The following is a 27,385-nucleotide window of genomic DNA, read 5'->3' as shown; positions in this document are numbered from 1 at the left end:
CTGCCTGCCGCAATGTGTAAAAAGGGGGACTGGCTGCCACTATGTGTAAAAAGGGGGAATCAGCCTGCCGCAATGTGTAAAAATGGGGGACTGCCTGCCGCTATGTGTAAAAAGGGGGGACTGCCTGCCGCAATGTGTAAAAAGGGGGACTGGCTGCCACTATGTGTAAAAAGGGGGAATCAGCCTGCCGCAATGTGTAAAAATGGGGGACTGCCTGCCGCTATGTGTAAAAAGGGGTAATCTGCCCGACGCAATGTGTAAAAATGGGGGACTGCCTGCCGCTATGTGTAAAAAGGGGAATCTGCCTGCCGTAATGTGTAAAAAAGGGGGACTGCCTGACACTATGTGTAAAAATGGGGAATCTGCCTGCTGCTATGTGTAAAAAGGGGTAATCTGCCCGACGCAATGTGTAAAAATGGGGGACTGCCTGCCGCTATGTGTAAAAAGGGGAATCTGCCTGCCGTAATGTGTAAAAATGGGCACGCTGTCTGCCGTAATGTGTAACAAGGGCACGCTGTCTGCCGTAATGTGTAAAAAGGGCACGCTGTCTGCCGTAATGTGTAACAAGGGCACGCGGTCTGCCGTAATGTGTAACAAGGGCACGCTGTCTGCCGTAATGTGTAAAAAGGGCACGCTGTCTGCCGTAATGTGTAACAAGGGCACGCGGTCTGCCGTTATGTGTAAAAAGGGTAATCTGCCCGACGCTATGTGTAAAAATGGGGAATCTGCCTGCTGTAATGTGTAAAAAAGGGGGACTGCCTGACGCTATGTGTAAAAATGGGGAATCTGCCTGCTGCTATGTGTAAAAAGGAGGAATCTGCCTGCCGTAATGTGTAAAAATGGGCACGCTGTCTGCCGTAATGTGTAACAAGGGCACGCTGTCTGCCGTAATGTGTAACAAGGGCACGCGGTCTGCCGTTATGTGTAAAAAGGGTACGCTGTCTGCCGTTATGTGTAAAAAGAACACGCTGTCTGCTGTAATGTGTAAAAAGAGGAATCTGTTCGCTGTAAGGTGTAAAAGGGTCTCTACCTGGTGTAGTGGTGCTACTGTGCGGCGTAATTTGAATAATGGAGACTACTGTGTTGGTGTTATTTTGTGGCCACACCCCTTCCCCACGAAGCCACGCCACTATGTATTTTTGTGCGCGCCTACTGCGCGCACTGCCCCTGGGGTGGACTTGGATGGGGGGGGGGGGGGCCCAAAGCATTTTGTCGCACCTGGGCCCACCGCTTGCTTGTTCCGCCACTGGAATGGAGGCTATTCCACTTATCCACTACCCTTTCTGTGAAATAATTTTCCTTAAATTTCCCCTGAACTTGCCTCCCTCCAGTTTCAGTGTATGTCCTCGAGTTCTAATACTTCTCTTCCTTTGAAAAATGTTTCCCTCCTGAACTTTGTTAAAACCTTTGGTATATTTGAAGGTTTCTATCATGTCTCCCCTTTCCCTTCTCTCCTCCATACTATACATGTTAAGATCTTTTAGCCTTTCCGGGTAAGTTTTGTGATGTAGACCATGCACCATTTTAGTTGCCCTTCTTTGTACACTCTCTAATGTATTTATATCCTTCTGGAGATATGGTCTCCAGAACTGGACACAGTATTCCAGATGAGGCCGCACCAATGACCTATAGAGTGGCATTATTACTTCTCTTTTCCTGCTACTGATTCCTCTCCCTATGCAACCAAGCACCTGACTTGCCTTTCTCATTGCTTTGTTGCATTGCTTTCCTGCCTTTAAGTCACTTGAAATTAGTGATGTGCACCGGAAATTTTTCGGGTTTTGTGTTTTGGTTTTGGGTGCGGTTCCGCGGCCGTGTTTTGGGTTCGAACGCGTTTTGGAAAAACCTCACCAAATTTTTTTTTGTCGGATTCGGTTGTGTTTAGGATTCGGGTGTTTTTTTTCAAAAAACCCTAAAAAACATCTTAAATCATAGAATTTGGGGGTCATTTTGATCCCATAGTATTATTAACCTCATTAACCAGAATTTACACTCATTTCCAGTCTATTCTGAACACCTCACAATATTATTTTTAGTCCTAAAATTTGCACCGAGGTCGATGGATGGCTAAGCTAAGCGACCCTAGTGGCCGACACAAACACCTGGCCCATCTAGGAGTGGCACTGCAGTGTCACGCAGGATGGCCCTTCAAAAAAATACTCCCCAAACAGCAAATGACGCAAAGAAAAAAAGAGGCGCAATGAGGTAGCTGTGTGACTAAGCTAAGCGACCCAAGTGGCCGACACAAACACCTGGCACATCTAGGAGTGGCACTGCAGTGTCACGCAGGATGACCCTTCAAAAAAATACTCCCCAAACAGCACATGACGCAAAGAAAAAAAGAGGCGCAATGAGGTAGCTGTGTGACTAAGCTAAGCGACCCAAGTGGCCGACACAAACACCTGGCCCATCTAGGAGTGGCACTGCAGTGTCACGCAGGATGGCCCTTCAAAAAAATACTCCCCAAACAGCACATGACGCAAAGAAAAAAAGAGGCGCAATGAGGTAGCTGTGTGACTAAGCTCAGCGACCCTAGTGGCCGACACAAACACCTGGCCCATCTAGGAGTGGCACTGCAGTGTCAGGCAGGATGGCTCTTCAAAAAAATACTCCCCAAACAGCACATGACGCAAAGAAAAAAAGAGGCGCACTTGCAGGGGGCGTGCAAATGGTGGAAGGCGCAAGCTCTTCCCGTCCAGTGTTGGGAAGGTCAGGCATCGCAACCGACACAATTGGACTCTCCTTGGGGATTTGTGATTTCGAAGAATGCACAGTTCTTTGCTGTGCTTTTGCCAGCTTAAGTATTTTCTTTTTTCTAGCGAGATGATGAGTGCTTCCATACTCATGTGAAGCTGAACCACTAGCCATGAACATAGGCCAGGGCCTCAGCCGTTCCTTGCCACTCCGTGTCGTAAATGGCATATTGGCAAGTTTACGCTTCTCCTCAGACGCTTTTAATTTTGATTTTTGGGTCATTTTACTGATCTTTTGTGTTTTGGATTTTACATGCTCTGTACTATGACATTGGGCATCGGCCTTGGCAGACGACGTTGATGGCATTTCATCATCTCGGCCATGACTAGTGGCAGCAGCTTCAGCACGAGGTGGAAGTGGATCTTGATCTTTCCCTATTTTTTTAACCTCCACATTTTTGTTCTTCATATTTTAATGTGCACAACTAAAAGCCACCACAGGTATACAATGTAGATGGATGGATAGTATAGTATTATATTACTTATGGACGACGAGTGCACTGACGACACAGAGGTAGGTACAGCCGTGGCCTACCGTACTGCTTATATATATAATATACTATATAACGGACCTGGTGGACACTGTCAGCAGACTGCTAAACTAGTATAAAGAAAAAAAAAGCCACCACAGGTATACAATGTAGATGGATGGATAGTATAGTATTATATTACTTATGGACGACGAGTGCACTGACGACACAGAGGTAGGTACAGCCGTGGCCTACCGTACTGCTTATATATATAATATACTGTATAACGGACCTGGTGGACACTGTCAGCAGACTGCTAAACTAGTATGAAGAAAAAAAGCCACCACAGGTATACAATGTAGATGGATGGATAGTATAGTATTATATTACTTATGGACGACGAGTGCACTGACGACACAGAGGTAGGTACAGCCGTGGCCTACCGTACTGCTTATATATATAATATACTGTATAACGGACCTGGTGGACACTGTCAGCAGACTGCTAAACTAGTATGAAGAAAAAAAGCCACCACAGGTATACAATGTAGATGGATGGATAGTATAGTATTATATTACTTATGGACGACGAGTGCACTGACGACATAGAGGTAGGTACAGCCGTGGCCTACCGTACTGCTTATATATATAATATACTGTATAACGGACCTGGTGGACACTGTCAGCAGACTGCTAAACTAGTATGAAGAAAAAAAAGCCACCACAGGTATACAATGTAGATGGATGGATAGTATAGTATTATATTACTTATGGACGACGAGTGCACTGACGACACAGAGGTAGGTACAGCCGTGGCCTACCGTACTGCTTATATATATATAATATACTGTATAACGGACCTGGTGGACACTGTCAGCAGACTGCTAAACTAGTATGAAGAAAAAAAAAGCCACCACAGGTATACAATGTAGATGGATGGATAGTATAGTATTATATTACTTATGGACGACGAATGCACTGACGACACAGAGGTAGGTACAGCCGTGGCCTACCGTACTGCTAGATATATATAAAATAAATATAATATACTGTATAATAAATAATAACGGACCTGGTGGACACTGTCAGCAGACTGCTAAACTAGTATGAAGAAAGTCAGGAATGTTTTTCAGGCAGACAAACGTATACTGGACTGGTGGTCACTGTCAGCAAAACTGTGCACTGTACTCCTGCTATAACTGCTCCCCAGTCCCCACAATTAGGCAGTGTGAGCAGTGCACTCAGCACAGATATATCATGCAGCAGTGCAGCACACTGAGTGAGCACAGATATGGTGGAGCGTTTTTTTTTCAGGCAGAGAAACAAACAAAGGATTAAACTCACTGGTGGTATAATCAAAACCCTGCACTGTACTCCCTAACAGCTGCTCCCCGTCCCCAATCCTCCCCACAATTATAAGTAAGTCACTCAGTCTTTATACTCAGTCTTTTTCTACTATAACGGAGAGAGAGGACGCCAGCAACGTCCTCTCCCTATCAATCTCAATGCACGTGTGAAAATGGCGGCGACGCGCGGATCCTTATATAGAATCCGAATCTCGCGAGAATCCGACAGCGGGATGATGACGTTCGGGCGCGCTCGGGTTAACCGAGCAAGGCGGGAGGATCCGAGTCGCTCGGACCCATGTAAAAAAAGGTGAAGTTCGGGCGGGTTCGGATCCCGAGGATCCGAACCCGCTCATCACTACTTGAAATAGTGACTCCTAAATCCCTTTCCTCCTCAGTAGTTTCCATTATAGTACCCTTGATACTATATTTAGCCTTTGGGTTTTTGAGACCCAAGTGCATGATTCTGCATTTTCTAGCATTAAACTGTAGTTGCCATGTTCTTGACCATTTTTCAAGCCTAGCTAGGTCATCAATCATTTGTTTTACCCCTCCTGGTGTGTCTATCCTGTTGCATATCTTTGTATCATCTGCAAAAAGGCATACTTTCCCTTCAATACCATTTGCAATGTCACCAACAAAGATATTATAGAGAACTGGTCCGAGTACAGATCCCTGGGGTACTCCACTGGTAACATTTCCCTCCATAGATTGCACTCCATTTACTACAACTGTCTGTTTCCTATCCAGCAACCAGGTTCTTATCCATTTAACTATTCTATAATCCACCCCCACACTTTCAAGTTTATTTAGCAGTCTGCGATGTGGGACAGTGTCAAATGACTTACTAAAGTCTAGATATGCTACATCTACAGCTCCCCCTTGATCTATTATTTTCATCGCAGAGTCAAAAAAGTTAATAAGATTTGTTTGGCATGATCTCCCACCAGTAAATCCATGCTGTTTTGGATCCTGTAAGTTGTTTGATTTAAGATATTCCACAACTCTTTCTTTTAGTAGTTTTTCCATTACTTTCCCTACTACTGATGTAAGGCATACTGGACTGTAGTTATTTGCTTCTTCCTTGCTTCCACTTTTGTACAATGGAACTACATTTGCTCTTTTCCAGTCCTCTGGAATGGCACCTATATTTAGTGACTGGTTAAATAATTCTGTTAATGGTGCCACCAGCACATCTTTTAGCTCTTTTAGTATCCTTGGGTGTATCCCATCTGCCAGTATCACGAAAATTATACGGCAAAATCACTGGAATTATACGACAATATCACAGGAATTATACGACAGTATCACGAATTATACGCCAGTATCACAGGAATTATATGGCAATATCACTGGAATTATAATGCAATATCACAGGAATTATACACCAGTATCACTGGAATTATATGCCAGTATCACGTTTATTATATGGCAATATCACTGGAATTATACACCAGTATCACAGGATTTATATGCCAGTATCACGGGAATTATACGGCAATATCACTGGAATTATACGACAATATCACAGGAATTATACGACAGTATCACGAATTATACGCCAGTTTCACTGGAATTATATGGCAATATCATTAGAATTATACGCCATTATCACGGGAATTATACATCCGTATCACAAAAATTATACGGGAATATCACAGAAATTTTACGCCAGTATCCCTTGAATTATATGCCAGTATCACGGGAATTATACAGCCATATCACAAAAATTATACGGGAATATCACAGAAATTATACGACAGTATAACTGGAATTATACGCCAGTATCACTGGAATTATACAGCCGTATCACAGGAATTTTACAGCATTATCACTATTTTTATATGGCAATATCACGGGAGTTATACTCCAGTATCACTGGAATTATACTCCAGTATCACTGCAATTATAAGGCAATATCCCTGGAATTATACGACAGTATCACAGGAATTATACACCAGTATCACAGGAATAATCGACAGTATCACAGGAATTATACAGCAATATCACTGGAATTATACGTGAATATCACTATAATTATACGGCAATATCACGAGAAATATACGCCAGTAAAACTGGAATTATTTGGCAGAATCACTGGAATTATACACCAGTATCTCTGGAATTATACGCCAGCATCACAGGAAATATACAGCAATATCACTGGAATTATACGCCTGGTTCACAGGAATTATACAGCAATATTACTGGAATTATATGGCAATATCACAGGAATTAAACGCCAGAATCACTGAATTATATGCCAGTATCCCTGAATTATACGCCAGTATCACAGGAATTATACGGCATTATCACTGGAATTATACATCAGTATCGCAGGAATTATACGCCAATATCACAGGAATTATACGGTAATATCTCCGAAATTATACGCCAGTATCACAAATTTTTATACACTAGTATCACTGAAAATATACGCCAGTATCACAGGAATTATACAGCAATAACACTGGAATTATACAACATTATAACTGGAATTATATGGCAGTTTCACTGGAATTATACGCCAGTATCACAGGAATTTTACATTAGTATTACTATAATAATACGGCAATATCACAGGAATTATATTCCAGTATCACTGGAATTATATTCCAGTATCACTGCAATTATACGGCAATATCACTGAAATTATACGGCAGTATCACAGGATTTATACAGTAATATCACTGGAATTATTTGCCAGTATCACGGGATTTATACGTTAGTATCACTGTAATTGTATGCCAGTATAACAGGAATTATATGGCAATATCACTGGAATTATAATGCAATATCACAGGAATTATACACCAGTATCACTGGAATTATACGCCAGTATCACGTTTATTATATGACAATATCACTGGAATTATACACCAGTATCACAGGAATTATATGCCAGTATCACGGGAATTATACGGCAATATCACTGGAATTATATGGCAATATCACTGGAATTATACACCAGTATCATAGGAATTATAGAAACATAGAAACATAGAATTTGACGGCAGATAAGAACCACTTGGCCCATCTAGTCTGCCCATTTTTTTTATCCTTTAGGTAATCGCAACCCTTTTGGAACCTTAATTCTTTGTAAGGATATTCATATGCCTATCCCAAGCATGTTTAAATTGCTCTACAGTCTTACCCTCTACCACCTCTGATGGGAGGCTATTCCACTTATCCACTACCCTTTCTGTGAAATATTTTTTCCTTGAATTTCCCCTGAACCTGCCTCCCTCCAATTTCAGTGTATGTCCTCGAGTTCTAATACTTCTCTTCCTTTGAAAAATGTTTCCCTCCTGAACTTAGTTAAAACCTTTGGTATATTTGAAAGTTTCTATCATGTCTCCCCTTTCCCTTCTCTCATCCATACTATACATGTTAAGATCTTTTGGCCTTTCCGGGTAAGTTTTGTGATGTAGGCCATGCACCATTTTAGTTGCCCTTCTTTGTACACTCTCTAATGTATTTATAACCTTCTGGAGATATGGTCTCCAGAACTGGACACAGTATTCCAGATGAGGCCGCACCAGTGACCTATAGAGTGGCATTATTACTTCTCTTTTCCTGCTACTGATTCCTCTCCCTATGCAACCAAGCACCTTACTTGCCTTTCTCATTGCTTTGTTGCATTGCTTTCCTGCCTTTAAGTCACTTGAAATAGTGACTCCTAAATCCCTTCCCTCCTCAGTAGTTTCCATTATAGTACCCTTGATACTATATTTAGCCTTTGGGTTTTTGAGACCCAAGTGCATGATTCTGCATTTTTTAGCATTAAACTGTAGTTGCCATGTTCTTGACCATTTTTCAAGCCTAGCTAGGTCATCAATCATTTGTTTTACCCCTCCTGGTGTGTCTATCCTGTTGCATATCTTTGCATCATCTGCAAAAAGGCATACTTTCTCTTCATTACCATTTGCAATGTCACCAACAAAGATATTAAAGAGAACTGGTCCGAGTACAGTTCCCTGGGGTACTCCACTAGTAACATTTCCCTCCATAGATTGCACTCCATTTACTACAACTGTCTGTTTCCTATCCTGCAACCGGGTTCTTATCCATTTAACTATTCTATAATCCACCCCCACACTTTCAAGTTTATTTAGCAGTCTGCGATGTGGGATAGTGTCAAATGCCTTACAAAAGTCTAGATATGCTACATCTACAGCTCCCCCTTGATCTATTATTTTCATCACAGAGTCAAAAAAGTTAATAAGATTTGTTTGGCATGATCTCCCACCAGTAAATCCATGCTGTTTTGGATCCTGTAAGTTGTTTGATTTAAGATATTCCACAACTCTTTCTTTTAGTAGTTTTTCCATTACTTTCCCTACTACTGATGTAAGTCTTACTGGTCTGTAGTTACTTGCTTCTTCCTTGCTTCCACTTTTGTACAATAGAACTACATTTGCTCTTTTCCAGTCCTCTGGAATGGCACCTGTATTTAGTGACTGGTTAAATAATTCTGTTAATGGTGCCACCAGCACATCTTTTAGCTCTTTTAGTATCCTTGGGTGTATCCCATCTGCCAGTATAACGAAAATTATACGGCAAAATCACTGGAATTATACAACAATATCACAGGAATTATACGACAGTATCACGAATTATACGCAAGTATCACAGGAATTATATGGCAATGTCACTGGAATTATAATGCATTATCACAGGAATTATACACCAGTATCACTGGAATTATATGCCAGTATCACGTTTATTATATGGCAATATCACTGGAATTATACACCAGTATCACAGGATTTTTATGCCAGTATCACGGGAATTATACGGCAATATGACTGGAATTATACGACAATATCACAGGAATTATACGACAGTATCACGAATTATACGCCAGTTTCACTGGAATTATATGGCAATATCATTAGAATTATACGCCATTATCACGGGAATTATACATCCGTATCACAAAAATTATACGGGAATATCACGGAAATTATACGCCAGTATACCTGGAATTATATGCCACTATCACGGGAATTATACAGCCGTATCACAAAAATTATACGGGAATATCACAGGAATTATACGACAGTATAACTGGAATTATACGGCATGTATCACTGGAATTATACAGCCGTATCACAGGAATTTTACAGCATTATCACTATTTTTATATGGCAATATCACGGGAGTTGTACTCCAGTATCACTGCAATTATAAGGCAATATCCCTGGAATTATACAACAGTATCACAGGAATTATATGCCAGTATCACAGGAATAATCGACAGTATCACAGGAATTATACAGCAATATCACTGGAATTATATGGCAATGTCACAGAAATTATACGCTAGTATCACTAAAATTATACACCAGAATCATATTAATTATATGGCAATATCACTGGAATATACAACAGTATCACTGGAATTTTACAGCAATATCAATGGAATTATATGGCAATAACTTTGGAATTATATGGCAGTATCACTGGAATTATACGACAATATCACAAGAATTATACGCCAGTATCACGAATTATATGCCAGTATCACATGAATTATACGGCAATATCACTGGAATTATAATGCAATATCACAGGAATTATACACCAGTATCACTGGAATTATATGCCAGTATCACGTTTATTATATGGCAATATCACTGGAATTATAAACCAGTATCACAGGAATTATATGCCAGTATCAAGGGAATTATACGGCAAGATCACTGGAATTATACAGCCGTATCACAGGAATTTTACAGCATTATCACTATTTTTATATGGCAATATTACAGGAGTTATACTCCAGTATCACTGGAATTATACTCCAGTATCACTGCAATTATAAGGCAATATCCCTGGAATTATACGGCAGTATCACAGGAATAATCGACAGTATCACAGGAATTATACAGCAATATTACTGGAATTATATGGCAATGTCACAGAAATTATACGTCAGTATCACTGGAATTATACGGCAATATCATTAGAATTATACGCCAGTATCACGGGAATTATACATCCGTATCACAAAAATTATAAGGGATTATCACAGGAATTATACGACAGTATAACTGGAATTATACGCCAGTATCACTGGAATTATACGCCGGTATCACAGGAATTTTACAGCATTATCACTATAATTATATGGCAATATCACGGGAGTTATACTCCAGTATCACTGGAATTATACTCCAGTATCACTGCAATTATACGGCAGTATCACAGGAATAATCGACAGTATCACAGGAATTATTCAGCAATATCTCTGGAATTATATGGCAATGTCACAGAAATTATACGCCAGTATCACTGGAATTATACACCAGAATCATATGAATTATACGGCAATATCACTGGAATATACAACAGTACCACTGGAATTTTAGAGCAATATCAATGGAATTATACGGCAATAACATTGGAATTATATGCCAGTATCATGGGAATTATACTGCAATATCACTGGTATTATACGGCAATATCACTGGAATTATACACCAGTAACACAGGAATTATACACCAGTATCACTGGAATAATACGCCAGTATCACATGAATTATACAGCAATATCACTGGAATTTTACGACAATATCACGGGAATTATACGCCAGTTTTACTTAAATTATACGCCAGTATCACGGGAATTATACCACAGTATCACAGGAATTATATGCCAGAATTCCAAGAATTATACACCAATATCACTGGAATTATACAGCAATATCACTGGAATTATACAGCAATATCACTGGAATTATACGGCAATATCACTGGAATTATATGACAGTATCACTGGCATTAAACGGCAATATCACTGGAATTATACCACAATATCACAGGAATTATACGCCAGTATCACAAATTATACGCCAGTATCACGGGAATTATACGGCAATATCACTGGAATTATACGACAATATCACAGGAATTATATGCCAGTATCACGAATTATACGCCAGTATCACAGGAATTATACTGCAATATCACTGGAATTATATGTTAGTATCACGATAAATATACAGCAAAATCTCTGGAATTATATGGCAATATCACAGGAATTATACGCCACAATCACTGGAATTATATGCCAGTATCCTGGGAATTATACGGCAATATCTCTAAAATATACGGCAGTATCACCGGAATTATACAGCAATAGCACTGGAATTATATGCCAGCATCACAGGAATTATACGGCAATATCACTGGAATTATACGGCAATTTCACTGGAATTTTACGCCAGTTTCACAGGAATTATACAGCAATATCACTGGAATTATACGTGAATATCACTATAATTATACGGCAATATCACGAGATATATACGCCAGTATCACTGGAATTATATGGCAGAATCACTGGAATTATACACCAGTATCTCTGGAATTATATGCCAGCATCACGGGAAATATACAGCAATATCACTGGAAATATACGCCTAGTACACAGGAATTATACAGCAATATTACTGGAATTATATGGCAATATCACAGGAATTAAACGCCAGAATCACTGTATTATATGCCAGTATCCCGGGAATAATACGCCAGTATTACGGGAATTATACAGCATTATCACTGGAATTATATGGTAATATCACTGGAATTATACGCCAGTATCACAGGAATTATACGGCAATATCACTGGAATTATACGACATTATCACAGAAATTATACGGCAATATCACAGGAATTATACAACATTATATCTGGAATTATATGCCTATTTCACCTAAATTATACGCCAGTAGCACAGGAATTTTACATCAATATTACTATAATTATACGGCAATATCACAGGTATTATACGTCAGTATCACAGGAATTATACGGTAATATCACTGGAATTATACGGTAATATCACTGGAATTATACGCCATTATCACAGGATTTATACGTTAGTATCACAGGAATTATATGGCAATATCACTGGAATTATAATGCAATATCACTGGAATTATACGCCATTATCACAGGATTTATACGTTAGTATCACAGGAATTATATGGCAATATCACTGGAATTATAATGCAATATCACAGGAATTATACACCAGTATCACTGGAATTATATGCCAGTATCACGGAATTAAACGGCATTATCACTGGAATTATACGACTATATCACAGGAATTATATGCCAGTATCACGAATTATACGCCAGAATCGCGGTAATTATACAGCAATATCACTGGAATTATACGACAATATCACAAGAATTATACGCCAGTATCACAAATTATACGCCAGTATCACATGAATTATACGGCAATATCACTGGAATTATAATGCAATATCACAGGAATTATACACCAGTATCACTGGAATTATATGCCAGTATCACGTTTATTATATGGCAGTATCACTGGAATTATACACCAGTATCACAGGAATTATATGGCAGTATCAAGGGAATTATACGGCAAGATCACTGGAATTATACGACAATATCACAGGAATTATACGACAGTATCACGAACTATACGCCAGTATCACTGGAATTATACGGCAATATCATTAGAATTATACGCCAGTATCACGGGAATTATACATCCGTATCACAAAAATTATAAGGGATTATCACAGGAATTATACGACAGTATAACTGGAATTATACGCCAGTATCACTGGAATTATACTCCGGTATCACAGGAATTTTACAGCATTATCACTATAATTATATGGCAATATCACGGGAGTTATACTCCAGTATCACTGGAATTATACGCCAGTATCACAGGAATTATACGGCAATATCACTGGAATTATATGTTAGTATCACGATAAATATATGGAAAAATCTCTTGAATTATATGGCAATATCACAGGAATTATACGCCACAATCACTGGAATTATATGCCAGTATCCTGGGAATTATACGGCAATATCTCTAAAATATACAGCAGTATCACCGGAATTATACAGCAATATCACTGGAATTATATGGCAGTATCACGGGAATTATACGGCAATATCACTGGAATTATACGGCACTATCACTGGAATTTTACGCCAGTTTCACAGGAATTATACAGCAATATCACTGGAATTATACGTGAATATCACTATAATTATACGGCAATATCACGATAAATATACGCCAGTATCACTGGAATTATTTGGCAGAATCACTGGAATTATACACCAGTATCTCTGGAATTATATGCCAGCATCACGGGAAATATACAGCAATATCACTGGAATTATACGACTGGTTCACAGGAATTATACAGCAATATTAATGGAATTATATGGCAATATCACAGGAATTAAATGCCAGAATCACTGAATTATATGCCAGTATCCCTGAATTATACGCCAGTATCATGGGAATTATACGGCATTATCACTGGAATTATACATCAGTATCGCGGGAATTATGCATCCGTATCACAAAAATTATAAGGGATTATCACAGGAATTATACGACAGTATAACTGGAATTATACGCCAGTATCACTGGAATTATACTCCGGTATCACCGGAATTTTACAGCATTATCACTATAATTATATGGCAATATCACGGGAGTTATACTCCAGTATCACTGGAATTATACTCCAGTATCACTGCAATTATAAGGCAATATCCCTGGAATTATACGGCAGTATCACAGGAATAATCGACAGTATCACAGGAATTATACAGCAATATTACTGGAATTATATGGCAATGTCACAGAAATTATACGCCAGTATCACTGGAATTATACACCAGAATCATATGAATTATACGGCAATATCACTGGAATATACGACAGTACCACTGGAATTTGACAGCAATATCAATGGAATTATACGGCAATAACATTGGAATTATATGCCAGTATCACGGGAATTATACTGCAATATCATTGGTATTATATGGCAAGATCACAGGAATTATACAGCAATATTACTGGAATTATACGGCAATATCACTGGAATTATACACCAGTAACATAGGAATTATACGCCAGTATCACTGGAATAATACGCCAGTATCACATGAATTATACAGCAATATCACTGGAATTTTACGACAATATCACTGGAATTATACGCCAGTTTTACTTAAATTATACGCCAGTATCACGGGAATTATACCACAGTATCACAGGAATTATATGCCAGAATCACAAGAATTATACAGCAATATCACTGGAATTATACAGCAATATCACTGGAATTATACAGCAATATCACTGGAATTATACGGCAATATCACTGGAATTATATGCCAGTATCACTGGAATTAAACGGCAATATCACTGGAATTATACCACAATATCACAGGAATTATACGCCAGTATCACGAATTATACGCCAGTATCACGGGAATTATACGGCAATATCACTGGAATTATACGACAATATCACAGGAATTATACGCCAGTATCACGAATTATACGCCAGTATCACAGGAATTATACGGCAATATCACTGGAATTATATGTTAGTATCACGATAAATATACAGAAAAATCTCTTGAATTATATGGCAATATCACAGGAATTATACGCCACAATCACTGGAATTATATGCCAGTATCCTGGGAATTATACGGCAATATCTCTAAAATATACAGCAGTATCACCTGAATTATACAGCAATATCACTGGAATTATATGGCAGTATCACGGGAATTATAGGGCACTATCACTGGAATTTTGTGCCAGTTTCACAGGAATTATACAGCAATATCACTGGAATTATACGTGAATATCACTATAATTATACGGTAATATCACGAGAAATATACGCCAGTATCACTGAAATTATTTGGCAGAATCACTGGAATTATACACCAGTATCTCTGGAATTATACGCCAGCATCACAGGAAATATACAGCAATATCACTGGAATTATACGCCTGGTTCACAGGAATTATACAGCAATATTACTGGAATTATATGGCAATATCACAGGAATTAAACGCCAGAATCACTGAATTATATGCCAGTATCCCTGAATTATACGCCAGTATCATGGGAATTATACGGCATTATCACTGGAATTATACATCAGTATCGCGGGAATTATACGCCAATATCACAGGAATTATACGGTAATATCTCCGAAATTATACGCCAGTATCACGAATTTGTATACAATAGTATCACTGGAATTATACGCCAGTATCACAGGAATTATACAGCAATAACACTGGAATTATACAGCTTTATCACAGGAATTATACGGCAATATCAAAGGAATTATACAACATTATAACTGGAATTATATGCCAGTTTCACTGGAATTATACGCCAGTATCACAGGAATTTTACATTAGTATTACTATAATTATACAACAATATCACAGGAATTATATTCCAGTATCACTGGAATTATACTCCAGTATCACTGCAATTATACGGCAATATCACTGGAATTATACGGCAGTATAACAGGATTTATACAGTAATATCACTGGAATTATTTGCCAGTATCACGGGATTTATACGTTAGTATCACTAATTGTACGCCAGTATAACCGGAATTATATGGCAATATCACTGGAATTATAATGCAATATCACAGGAATTATACACCAGTATCACTGGAATTATATGTCAGTATCACGTTTATTATATGTCAATATCACTGGAATTATACACCAGTATCACAGGAATTATATGCCAGTATCACGGGAATTATACGGCAATATCACTGGAATTATATGACAATATCACAGGAATTATAATACAGTATCACGAATTATATGCCAGTATCACGGGAATTATACTGCAATATCATTAGAATTATACACCAGTATCACGGGAATTATACATCCGTATCACAAAAATCATCCGGGAATATCACAGAAATTATACACCAGTATCACTGGAATTATATGCCAGTATCACAGGAATTAAATGGCAATATCACTGGAATTATACGACAATATCACAGGAATTATACGACAGTATCACGAACTTTACGCCTGTATCACAGGAATTATACGGCAATATCACTGGAATTATATGCCAGTATCACGTTTATTATATGGCAATATCACTGGAATTATACACCAGTAGCACAGGAATTATAGAAACATAGAAACAGAGAATTTGACGGCAGATAAAAACCACTTGGCCCATCTAGTCTGCCCATTTTTTTTATCCTTTAGGTAATCGCAACCCTTTTGGAACCTTAATTCTTTGTAAGGATATTCATATGCCTATCCCAAGCATGTTTAAATTGCTCTACAGTCTTTGCCTCCACCACCTCTGAATGGAGGCTATTCCACTTATCCACTACCCTTTCTGTGAAATAATTTTTCCTTAAATTTCCCCTGAACCTGCCTCCCTCCAGTTTCAGTGTATGTCCTCGAGTTCTAATACTTCTCTTCCTTTGAAAAATGTTTCCCTCCTGAACTTTGTTAAAACCTTTGGTATATTTGAAAGTTTCTATCATGTCTCCCCTTTCCCTTCTCTCCTCCATACTATACATGTTAAGATCTTTTAGCCTTTCCGGGTAAGTTTTGTGATGTAGACCATGCACCATTTTAGTTGCCCTTCTTTGTACACTCTCTAATGTATTTACATCCTTCTGGAGATATGGTCTCCAGAACTGGACACAGTATTCCAGATGAGGCCGCACCAATGACCTATAGAGTGGCATTATTACTTCTCTTTTCCTGCTACTGATTCCTCTCCCTATGCAACCAAGCACCTGACTTGCCTTTCTCATTGCTTTGTTGCATTGCTTTCCTGCCTTTAAGTCACTTGAAATTAGTGATGTGCACCGGAAATTTTTCGGGTTTTGTGTTTTGGTTTTGGGTTCGGTTCCGCGGCCGTGTTTTGGGTTCGAACGCGTTTTGGAAAAACCTCACCGAATTTTTTTTGTCGGATTCAGTTGTGTTTAGGATTCGGGTGTTTTTTTCAAAAAACCCTAAAAAACATCTTAAATCATAGAATTTGGGGGTCATTTTGATCCCATAGTATTATTAACCTCATTAACCAGAATTTACACTCATTCCCAGTCTATTCTGAACACCTCACACCTCACAATATTATTTTTAGTCCTAAAATTTGCACCGAGGTCGCTGGATGGCTAAACTAAGCGACCCTAGTGGCCGACACAAACACCTGGCCCATCTAGGAGTGGCACTGCAGTGTCACGCAGGATGGCTCTTCAAAAAAATACTCCCCAAACAGCACATGATGCAAAGAAAAAAAGAGGCGCAATGAGGTAGCTGTGTGATTAAGCTAAGCGACCCAAGTGGCCGACACAAACACCTGGCCCATCTAGGAGTGGCACTGCAGTGTCACGCAGGATGGCCCTTCAAAAAAATACTCCCCAAACAGCACATGACGCAAAGAAAAAAAGAGGCGCAATGAGGTAGCTGTGTGACTAAGCTAAGCGACCCTAGTGGCCGACACAAACACCTGGGCCATCTAGGAGTGGCACTGCAAAGTCAGGCAGGATGGCCCTTCAAAAAAATACTCCCCAAACAGCACATGACGCAAAGAAAAAAAGAGGCGCACTTGCAGGGGGCGTGCAAATGTTGGAAGGCGCAAGCTCTTCCCGTCCAGTGTTGGGAAGGTCAGGCATCGCAACCGACACAATTGGACTCTCCTTGGGGATTTGTGATTTCGAAGAACGCACAGTTCTTTGCTGTGCTTTTGCCAGCTTAAGTATTTTCTTTTTTCTAGCGAGAGGATGAGTGCTTCCATACTCATGTGAAGCTGAACCACTAGCCATGAACATAGGCCAGGGCCTCAGCCGTTCCTTGCCACTCCGTGTCGTAAATGGCATATTGGCAAGTTTACGCTTCTCCTCAGACGCTTTTAATTTTGATTTTTGGGTCATTTTACTGATCTTTTGTGTTTTGGATTTTACATGCTCTGTACTATGACATTGGGCATCGGCCTTGGCAGACGACGTTGATGGCATTTCATCATCTCGGCCATGACTAGTGGCAGCAGCTTCAGCACGAGGTGGAAGTGGATCTTGATCTTTCCCTATTTTTTTAACCTCCACATTTTTGTTCTCCATATTTTAATGCGCACAACTAAAACCCACCACAGGTATACAATGTAGATGGATGGATAGTATAGTATTATATTACTTATGGACGACGAGTGCACTGACGACACAGAGGTAGGTACAGCCGTGGCCTACCGTACTGCTTATATATATAATATACTGTATAACGGACCTGGTGGACACTGTCAGCAGACTGCTAACCACCACAGGTATACAATGTAGATGGATGGATAGTATAGTATTATATTACTTATGGACGACGAGTGCACTGACGACACAGAGGTAGGTACAGCCGTGGCCTACCGTACTGCTTATATATATAATATACTGTATAACGGACCTGGTGGACACTGTCAGCAGACTGCTAAACTAGTATGAAGAAAAAAAAAGCCACCACAGGTATACAATGTAGATGGACGGATAGTATAGTATTATATTACTTATGGACGACGAGTGCACTGACGACACAGAGGTAGGTACAGCCGTGGCCTACCGTACTGCTTATATATATAATATACTGTATAACGGACCTGGTGGACACTGTCAGCAGACTGCTAACCACCACAGGTATACAATGTAGATGGATGGATAGTATAGTATTATATTACTTATGGACGACGAGTGCACTGACGACACAGAGGTACTGTAGGTACAGCCGTGGCCTACCGTACTGCTTATATATATAATATACTGTATAACGGACCTGGTGGACACTGTCAGCAGACTGCTAAACTAGTATGAAGAAAAAAAAAGCCACCACAGGTATACAATGTAGATGGATGGATAGTATAGTATTATATTACTTATGGACGACGAGTGCACTGACGACACAGAGGTAGGTACAGCCGTGGCCTACCGTACTGCTTATATATATATAATATACTGTATAACGGACCTGGTGGACACTGTCAGCAGACTGCTAAACTAGTATGAAGAAAAAAAAAGCCACCACAGGTATACAATGTAGATGGATGGATAGTATAGTATTATATTACTTATGGACGACGAGTGCACTGACGACACAGAGGTAGGTACAGCCGTGGCCTACCGTACTGCTTATATATATATAATATACTGTATAACGGACCTGGTGGACACTGTCAGCAGACTGCTAAACTAGTATGAAGAAAAAAAAGCCACCACAGGTATACAATGTAGATGGATGGATAGTATAGTATTATATTACTTATGGACGACGAGTGCACTGACGACACAGAGGTAGGTACAGCCGTGGCCTACCGTACAGCTTATATATATATAATATACTGTATAACGGACCTGGTGGACACTGTCAGCAGACTGCTAAACTAGTATGAAGAAAAAAAAAGCCACCACAGGTATACAATGTAGATGGATGGATAGTATAGTATTATATTACTTATGGACGACGAGTGCACTGACGACACAGAGGTAGGTACAGCCGTGGCATACCGTACTGCTAGATATATATAAAATAAATATAATATACTGTATAATAAATAATAACGGACCTGGTGGACACTGTCAGCAGACTGCTAAACTAGTATGAAGAAAAAAAAAGCCACCACAGTCAGGAGTGTTTTTCAGGCAGACAAACGTATACTGGACTGGTGGTCACTGTCAGCAAAACTGTGCACTGTACTCCTGCTATAACTGCTCCCCAGTCCCCACAATTAGGCAGTGTGAGCAGTGCACTCAGCACAGATATATCATGCAGCAGTGCAGCACACTGAGTGAGCACAGATATGGTGGAGCGTTTTTTTTTCAGGCAGAGAAACAAACAAAGGATTAAACTCACTGGTGGTATAATCAAAACCCTGCACTGTACTCCCTAACAGCTGCTCCCCGTCCCCAATCCTCCCCACAATTATAAGTAAGTCACTCAGTCTTTATACTCAGTCTTTTTCTACTATAACGGAGAGGACGCCAGCAACGTCCTCTCCCTATCAATCTCAATGCACGTGTGAAAATGGCGGCGACGCGCGGCTCCTTATATAGAATCCGAATCTCACGAGAATCCGACAGCGGGATGATGACGTTCGGGCGCGCTCGGGTTAACCGAGCAAGGCGGGAGGATCCGAGTCGCTCGGACCCGTGTAAAAAAAGGTGAAGTTCGGGCAGGTTCCCGAGGATCCGAACCCGCTCATCACTACTTGAAATAGTGACTCCTAAATCCCTTTCCTCCTCAGTAGTTTCCATTATAGTACCCTTGATACTATATTTAGCCTTTGGGTTTTTGAGACCCAAGTGCATGATTCTGCATTTTTTAGCATTAAACTGTAGTTGCCATGTTCTTGACCATTTTTCAAGCCTAGCTAGGTCATCAATCATTTGTTTTACCCCTCCTGGTGTGTCTATCCTGTTGCATATCTTTGTATCATCTGCAAAAAGGCATACTTTCCCTTCAATACCATTTGCAATGTCACCAACAAAGATATTATAGAGAACTGGTCCGAGTACAGATCCCTGGGGTACTCCACTGGTAACATTTCCCTCCATAGATTGCACTCCATTTACTACAACTGTCTGTTTCCTATCCTGCAACCAGGTTCTTATCCATTTAACTATTCTATAATCCACCCCCACACTTTCAAGTTTATTTAGCAGTCTGCGATGTGGGACAGTGTCAAATGACTTACTAAAGTCTAGATATGCTACATCTACAGCTCCCCCTTGATCTATTATTTTCATCACAGAGTCAAAAAAGTTAATAAGATTTGTTTGGCATGATCTCCCACCAGTAAATCCATGCTGTTTTGGATCCTGTAAGTTGTTTGATTTAAGATATTCCACAACTCTTTCTTTTAGTAGTTTTTCCATTACTTTCCCTACTACTGATGTAAGGCATACTGGTCTGTAGTTATTTGCTTCTTCCTTGCTTCCACTTTTGTACAATAGAACTACATTTGCTCTTTTCCAGTCCTCTGGAATGGCACCTATATTTAGTGACTGGTTAAATAATTCTGTTAATGGTGCCACCAGCACATCTTTTAGCTCTTTTAGTATCCTTGGGTGTATCCCATCTGCCAGTATCACGAAAATTATACGGCAAAATCACTGGAATTATATGACAATATCCCAGGAATTATACGACAGTATCACGAATTATACGCCAGTATCACAGGAATTATATGGCAATATCACTGGAATTATAATGCAATATCACAGGAATTATACACCAGTATCACTGGAATTATATGCCAGTATCACGTTTATTATATGGCAATATCACTGGAATTATACACCAGTATCACAGGATTTATATGCCAGTATCACGGGAATTATACGGCAATATCACTGGAATTATACGACAATATCACAGGAATTATACGACAGTATCACGAATTATACGCCAGTTTCACTGGAATTATATGGCAATATCATTAGAATTATACGCCATTATCACGGGAATTATACAGCCGTATCACAAAAATTATACGGGAATATCACAGGTATTATACGACAGTATAACTGGAATTATACGCCAGTATCACTGGAATTATACAGCCATATCACAGGAATTTTACAGCATTATCACTATTTTTATATTTTTATATGGCAATATCACGGGAGTTATACTCCAGTATCACTGCAATTATAAGGCAATATCCCTGGAATTATACAACTGTATCACAGGAATTATATGCCAGTATCACAGGAATAATCGACAGTATCACAGGAATTATACAGCAATATCACTGGAATTATATGGCAATGTCACAGAAATTATACGCCAGTATCACTAAAATTATACACCAGAATCATATTAATTATATGGCAATATCACTGGAATATACAACAGTATCACTGGAATTTTACAGCAATATCAATGGAATTATACGGCAATAACATTGGAATTATATGGCAGTATCACGGGAATTATACTGCAATATCACTGGTATTATACGGCAAGATCACAGGAATTATACTGCAATATTACTGGAATTATACGGCAATATCACTGGAATTATACACCAGTAACACAGGAATGATACGCCAGTATCACTGGAATAATACGCCAGTATCACATGAATTATACAGCAATATCAGTGGAATTTTACGACGATATCACGGGAATTATACGCCAGTTTTACTTAAATTATACGCCAGTATCACGAGAATTATGCGCCAGTATCACAGGAATTATACGCCAGAATCACAAGAATTATACACCAATATCACTGGAATTATACAGCAATATCACTGGAATTATACGACAATATCACAGGAATTATATGACAGTATCACGGGAATTATACGCCAGTATCACGGAAATTATACGGCAAAATCACTGGAATTATACGAAAATATCACAGGAATTATACGTCAGTATCACAAATTATACGCCATTATCACAGGAATTATACGGCAATATCACTGGAATTATAATGCAATATCACAGGAATTATACACAAGTATCACTGGAGTTATACGCCAGTATCACGTTTATTATATGGCAATATCACTGGAATTATGCACCAGTATCACAGGAATTATATGCCAGTATCAATGGAATTATACAACAATATCATTGGAATTATACGACAATATCACAGGAATTATACGACAGCATCATGAATTATACGGCAGTATCACTGGATTTATATGGCAATATCATTAGAATTATATGCCAGTATCACGGGAAATATACGGCAACGTCACTGGAATTATATGTTAGTATCACGAGAAATATACGGCAAAATCTCTGGAATTATATGGCAATATCACAGGAATTATACGCCACAATCACCGGAATTATATGCCAGTATCCTGGGAATTATACGGCAATATCTCTAAAATATACGGCAGTATCACCGGAATTATACAACAATATCACTGGAATTATATGGCAGTATCACAGGAATTATATGGCAATATCACTGGAATTATACGGCAATATCACTGGAATTTTACGCCAGTTTCACAGGAATTATACAGCAATATCACTGGAATTATATGGCAATATCACAGGAATTAAACGCCAGAATCACTGAATTATATGCCAGTATCCCGGGAATTATAAACCAGTATCACGGGATTTATACGGCATTATCACTGGAATTATACATCAGTATCGCTGGAATTATACGGCATTATCACAGGAATTATACGGTAATATCACTGGAATTATACGCCAGTATCACAGATATTTATACAATAGTATCACTGGAATTATACGCCAGTATCACAGGAATTATACGACATTATAACTGGAATTATATGCCTGTTTCACTGGAATTATACGCCAGTATCACAGGAATTTTACATCAATATTACTATAATTATACGGCAATATCACAGGAATTAAATTCCAGTAGCGCTGGAATTATACTCCAGTATCACTGCAATTTTACGGCAATATCACTGGAATTATACGACAGTATCACAGGATTTATACGGTAATAACACTGGAATTATACGCAAGTATCACGGGATTCATGGCAAATTTATATGGCAAAATCACTGGAATTATAATGCATTATCACTGGAATTATACACAAGTATCACTGGAATTATACGCCAGTATCACGTTTATTATATGGCAATATCACTGGAATTATGCACCAGTATCACAGGAATTATATGGCAGTATCACGGGAATTATACGACAATATCACTGGAATTATACGACTTTATCACAGGAATTATACGCCTGTATCACGGGAATTATACGGCAATATCACTGGAATTATACGACAATTTCACAGGAATTACATGCCAGTATCACAAATTATACGGCAGTATCACAGGAATTATACGGCAGTATCACTGGAATTATAATGCAATATCACAAGAATTATACACCAGTATCACTGGAATTATACGGCAGTATCACGTTTATTATATGGCAATATCACTGGAATTATACGACAATATCACAGGAATTATACGACAGTATCACTAATTATACACCAGTTTCACTGGAATTATACGGCAATATCATTAGAATTATACGCCAGTATCACAGGAATTATACATCCGTATCACAAAAATTATATGGGAATATCACAGAAATTATACGGCAGTATCACTGGAATTATATGCCAGTATCACGGGAATTATACAGCCGTATCACAAAAATTCAATCACCCATTTGGAACCACACCCACCACAACATCAATCACCCATTTGGAACCACACCCACCACATCCGATTGGTCAGAAAGATCAATAAAAGAACCCCATGGGACAGCACTCTGAATCCTTGAAGAAGGCCATTTGCATCCGAAACGCATTGGAAACAGATCCATGCAAACACCTCAAGCCTGCTAGCACATCACCGCAAACTACATCCACAAGACTCCTCGCCAGCCGGCGAGTGGAGCGGCCATTGAGACCGCACAGGACATACGAAGAAGCGGAGCTTTGCAGCAACGCAACTTCCGGTTGTTCAGTGCAGCCTCTGGCGGGACCCGGCAGCCTAGAAGCAGAGCCAGGAAGGATTCCAGCTCTGTCTGCTGAAGAGCACCACCGGGGACGGATACAGCAGAAACAGCGCAAGCGGCCACGTCATCACTCACCACAGAGTGAACAAAGAACTAAACATCACATTGTGAGGGTAAGTTGCACCTGGCAGGCCGGGACGCCGGCCTCCCAGAACACGACCTCCACCTACGATCAATCATTGATAAAGAACTGCCTCTGGGCACAATGCTTAGACTCACACTGAGGGGAACGGAAATCCCTTCAGATAAAGACTGACTCTCTTATATATCTGGAACAAAGATACTCTTTTTCTCACAAGACTTTTCTTTAGGATATTCATCACACGGCAATACCATTATTTTTTTTCATCTTGTGTTTATTTTCACTATACATAGGATGTTCACACAATATGCATGTTACTATTGCAAATAAGGGCATTTATGTTTAATCACAATATCATCGATTATATATGAATTATTGTACCATCTGTTATACTAAGCATTGTGACTTATAAAGGTATTTACTAGTGATGTGCACCGGACATTTTTCGGGTTTTGTGTTTTGGTTTTGGATTCGGTTCCGCGGCCGTGTTTTGGATTCGGACGCGTTTTGGCAAAACCTTCCTGAAATTTTTTGGGCGGATTCGGGTGTGTTTTGGATTCGGGTGTTTTTTTTACAAAAAAACTCAAAAACAGCTTAAATCATAGAATTTGGGGGTCATTTTGATCCCATAGTATTATTAACCTAAATAACCATAATTTCCACTCATTTCCAGTCTATTTTGAACACCTCACACCTCACAATATTATTTTTAGTCCTAAAATTTGCACCGAGGTCGCTGAATGACTAAGCTAAGCGACTTAAGTGGCCGACACAAACACCTGGCCCATCTAGGAGTGGCACTGCAGTGTCAGACAGGATGGCACTTCAAAAAATAGTCCCCAAACAGCACATGATGCAAAGAAAAAAAGAGGTGCACCAAGGTCGCTGTGTGACTAAGCTAAGCGACCCAAGTGGCCGACACAAACACCTGGCCCATCTAGGAGTGTCACTGCAGTGTCAGACAGGATGGCAGATTAAAAAAATAGTCCCCAAACAGCACATGATGCAAAGAAAAAAGAGGTGCAATGAGGTAGCTGTGTGGCTAAGCTAAGCGACCCAAGTGGCCGACACAAACACCTGGCCCATCTAGGAGTGGCACTGCAGTGTCAGACAGGATGGCAGATATAAAAAAATAGTCCCCAAACAGCACATGATGCAAAGAAAAAAAGAGGTGCACCAAGGTCGCTGGATGGTTAAGCTAAGCGACCCAAGTGGCCGACACAAACAACTGGCCCATCTAGGAGTGGCACTGCAGTGTCAGACAGGATGGCAGATTTAAAAAATAGTCCCCAAACAGCACATGATGCAAAGATAAATTCAAGAAAAAAAGAGGTGCAAGATGGAATTGTCCTTGGGCCCTCCCACCCACCCTTATGTTGTATAAACAGGACATGCACACTTTAACAAACCCATCATTTCAGCGACAGGGTCTGCCGCACGACTGTGACTGAAATAACTGGTTGGTTTGGGCCCCCACCAAAAAAGAAGCAGTCAATCTCTCCTTGCACAAACTGGCTCTACAGAGGCAAGATGTCTACCTCCTCCTCATCGTCCGATTCCTTACCCCTTTCACTGTGTACATCCCCCTCCTCACAGATTATTAATTTGTCCCCACTGGAATCCACCATCTCAGGTCCCTGTGTACTTTCTGGAGGCAATTGCTGGTGAATGTCTCCACGGAGGAATTGATTATAATTCATTTTGATGAATATCATCTTCTCCACATTTTCTGGAAGTAACCTCGTACGCCGATTGCTGACAAGGTGAGCGGCTACACTAAACACTCTTTCGGAGTACACACTGGAGGGGGGGCAACTTAGGTAAAATAAAGCCAGTTTGTGCAAGGGCCTCCAAATTGCCTCTTTTTCCTGCCAGTATACGTACCTGACGTATCTGATGTGCCTACTTGGATGCGGTCACTCATATAATCCTCCACCATTCTTTCAATGGTGACAGAATCATATGCAGTGACAGTAGACGACATGTCAGTAATCGTTGGCAGGTCCTTCAGTCCGGACCAGATGTCAGCACTTGCTCCAGACTGCCCTGCATCACTGCCAGCGGGTGGGCTCGGAATTCTTAGCCTTTTCCTCGCAGCCCCAGTTGCGGGAGAATGTGAAGGAGGAGCTGTTGACACTCGTTCCGCTTGACTTGACAATTTTCTCACCAGCAGGTCTTTGAACCTCTGCAGACTTGTGTCTGCCGGAAAGAGATATCCAACGTAGGTTTTAAATCTAGGATCGAGCACGGTGGCCAAAATGTAGTGCTCTGATTTCAACAGATTGACCACCCCTGAATCCTGGTTAAGCGAATTAAGGGCTCCATCCACAAGTCCCACATGCCTAGCGGAA

The sequence above is a fragment of the Pseudophryne corroboree genome, chromosome 2 (assembly GCF_028390025.1).
Source record: "Pseudophryne corroboree isolate aPseCor3 chromosome 2, aPseCor3.hap2, whole genome shotgun sequence".
Classification (NCBI taxonomy): Eukaryota; Metazoa; Chordata; class Amphibia; order Anura; family Myobatrachidae; genus Pseudophryne; species Pseudophryne corroboree.
The sequence above is the reverse complement of the archived record's forward strand: the minus strand, read 5'-3'. Positions refer to the sequence as shown.